Source organism: Physeter macrocephalus, chromosome 20, assembly GCF_002837175.3.
Source record: "Physeter macrocephalus isolate SW-GA chromosome 20, ASM283717v5, whole genome shotgun sequence".
NCBI lineage: Eukaryota > Metazoa > Chordata > Mammalia > Artiodactyla > Physeteridae > Physeter > Physeter macrocephalus.
Window position 1 is genome coordinate 39,546,347 of NC_041233.1, and position 3,652 is coordinate 39,549,998.

A 3,652-nucleotide genomic window follows, 5' to 3' on the forward strand; every position below is an offset into this window, starting at 1 on the left:
GCTGAGCCTGCGCGTCCGGAGCCTGTGCTCCGCAACGGGAGAGGCCACAGCGGTGAGAGGCCCGCGTACCGCAAAAAAAAAAAAAAAAAATTAGTTTCTCACCATTAACTGACACAGAAGATGGAACAAGATTGAATCAGTTTTAACAAATGTATTATTAAAAAATTCTACTTATAAAATCCAGCAATTTGACAGCTTAGGAAGGAAAAATATATCTTTCATTCAATTAGGACTTTTCATTTAAAAGAAAATTCCTCTGAATGGAGCATTCATTCACCAACCTAACAATGATTAACCAATGCCCCAGTATGTGCCACTCACTTTTCTAGATGCTAAGGATAAAGCAGTTGTCAAGGACTCCCTCCTTCACCAAACTTTAGTGAGGATCCTGTGAATCCTCTTCTCCTCTAGACCTTGTCTTTGGCCTGCTGAATCCAATTTTAGTAAAGAATCCTGCTAAGCCAGTTCATCAAGAATTCCCCCACCCTTGGTATCTAATCAAGTTCCTTTTCTACCTCCCCTTGATACCTAACCAATTTCTTAGTAATTTTCCATTTACTCCCTCACCCTGCCAGTTGGCTATAAATCCCCACTTGTCCCTGTTGTACTGGGGGTAAGTTCAAGCTCTCTCCCTATTGCAGCAGGCTTGAATAAAGTCATCTTTGCAGGTTTCAACAAGTGTCAGAATAATTTCCCTTAACACAGTGAAAAAATAATGTTCCTCCCCTCAAAGACCTTACATTCAAACAGGGGGCAGGAAGAGAGAGATTAAACAAAAGCAAGGTAAGGAGATGGGAGGAGGATTCTTATTCAATACAGAGCTGTATGAACTGCCCTCTTTGATAAGAGATCATACAAGCAGAGTCTGAAGGAAGTTAAGATAACAAGAAGGAGTGTATCTGTGGGAAGTCTGGTCCAGGCAGAGGAAACAGTAGATGCAAAGCCACTACAGAGAGCATGCTTAGTTTATTTGAGGAACAGAAACAGGTCAATGAGGTTGGAATACTAAAGACATAAGACCAGATCATGTTTGAGATGACTAATTTCATGTGTCACCTTGACTGAGCTAAGGGATGCCCAGATAGCTTATAAAATATTATTTCTGGGCCCACCTATGAGGGTGTTTCCAGAAGAGATTAATATATGAATGGTGAACTGAGTAAAGCAGTCTGCTCTCCTCAATGTGGGTGGGCAACATCCAATCTATTGAGAGTCTGAATAGAATTTAAATAGCAGAGGAAGGGAGACTGGTCTCTCCACCTGAGCTAAGACATCCATCTTCTCCTGCCCTCAGACCTTCAGATGCTGGGACTTACATCAGCATACCATTCCTCCCTTCTCAGGCCTTCGACCTCCAATTGGGAGTTACACCATTGGCTCCCCTAATTCTCAGGCCATCAGATACAGACTGAACTACACCACTTCTGAACTACAGAAGAGTACAGGCTTTCCTAGTTCTCCAGCTTGCAGACATCAGATCATTGGACTTCTAAGTCTCCATAACCACAGGAGCCAATTAATTAATTAAATACACACACTATTGGTTCTGTTTCTCTAGAGAACTCTGCTTAATACAATGTTGGTCCTTTCAGTCCACTATAAAGACACTGGCTCTTATTTCAACTGAAATAAGAAGCCATCAGAATGTGGAGAAATCAGAATCCTCATTGGTTGTTAGTAGGATCACAAAATAATGCAGCCACTTTGGAAAATGCCTGGCAGTTCCTCAAAATGATAAATATGGAGTTACCGTATCACTCCGTGATTCCATTCCTAGATACCTAACAAAGAACAATGAAAATATACATCCACACAAAAATTTATATATAAGTGTACATAGCAGTGTTATTCACTAGAGCTAAAACTGGAAACAACACAAATGTTCAACAACCGGTGAATGGATAAACAAAATATGGTATATCCAAACAATGGAATAATATTTGGCAATAACGTTAATGAAGTACCAATACATGCTACATAATCAATGAACTTTGAAAATATAATCCTAAGTGAAAGAACACAGTCACAAAATACAACATACTGTATGATTCCACTTATCTGAAATGTCCAAAATGTCAAATTACATAGAGACAAAAATAGAAAAATGGTTGCTAGCGGATGGAGGAAAGGAGGAATGGAGAGACATTATTGATGGGTATGGAGCTTCTTTGGGGAGTAATGAAATGTTGTAAAATTAGATAGTAATTATATTAATTTCCTAGGGCTGCTGTAACAAAGTGCCACAAACTTAGACAATAGAAATTAATTTTGTCACAATTTTGGAGGCCAGAAGTACAAAACCAAGGTGTCAGCAGGGTTGGTTCCTCCTCAGACTTTGGGTAGAATGCTTCCTTGACTCTTCCTAGGTTCTGGTGGTTGCCATCAATCCTTGGCTTACATTCTCCCTGTGTGTCTCTGTCTTTATGTGGTACTTCCTCTTATAAGGACAGCTAGTTATATTGGATTAGAGCCCAACCTAACAACCTCATATTAACTTGATTACATCTGCAACAACCCAATTTCCAAATAAGGTCACATTCTGGAGTACTGGGGGTTAGAACGTCAACGTATGAAGGCGGGTGGGAACACAATTCAACTCATAAAATTTAGTTTTGTGTTTTGTTCCTTAATGTTTTGCCTTTAATACTCTGTAATGTATTCTTTACAGTTCACATCTTACGAGATAAGATCTAAGTTTGTCTCAAATTGATAGATAACTTTTCAGCACCATTCACTGAAAAGTCTTTTTGTTCCTCCACTAAATTGAAACGCCATCATTATCTTATGTCACACTATACAGTCTCCTAGACAAAAGTTGTGGGGATTTCTTAACCTGTGCTGTTTTACGGAAGCAAAGGGTTCAGATAAAGTTCAACACTCTTACTATTAATAAGGAGTGGTTAAATATATTACAGTAAATCCATATGACAAAATACTAGGCAACCATTAAAAATATCAACATAGATATAGACATGTTACATAAATGTGCTGACAAAATATTGTTGAGTGAAAAAATTAGTTTCCAAGACAGCTTGTATAGTTTAATCCCACATACTACCTCACATAATAATGAGAAATGCCAGAACGTACTCAGCAAAGATCTCCTGCAAGATATGACTCAACCTACGTGAAGTCCTGTGATAAACCTTCTATTTGAATTATCTCTTTTAATCCTCAAAGCAACCCTATGAGGTAGGTACTATTACTATCCTCAATAGCAAAAACTTTTTGTTATAGAAATTTCAAATTATACACAACATAGAATAATACAATGGGCCACTATGTATCCATAACCCAGATTCAATAAATATCAAGATCATGCCCATTTTCTTTTATCTATCAATCTCCCCTCCCTTTTGGTATTCTGGGAAAACTGGACAACTACATGTAAAAGGACGAAATTAGAACACTCCCTAATACCTTACACAAAAATAAACTCAAAATGGATTAAAGACCTAAACGTAAGGCCAGGCACTATAAAACTCTTAGAGGAAACCATAGGCAGAACACTCTTTGACATAAATCACAGCAACACCTTTTTGACCCACCTCTTAGAGTAATGAAAATAAAAACAAAAATATACAAATGGGACCTAATGAAACTTAAAAGCTTTTGCACAGCAAAGGAAACCATAAACAAGACGAAAAGACAA

General features: G+C 38.0%; 1 protein-coding gene across 3 annotated transcripts in view; it reads right to left on the minus strand.

The window, feature by feature from the left end:
* The window catches only part of ZNF485 (zinc finger protein 485), a 586,403-nt gene that overhangs the window by 574,518 nt on the left and 8,233 nt on the right, over nucleotides 1–3,652 (minus strand). The gene's annotated exons all lie outside the window — the stretch shown is intronic.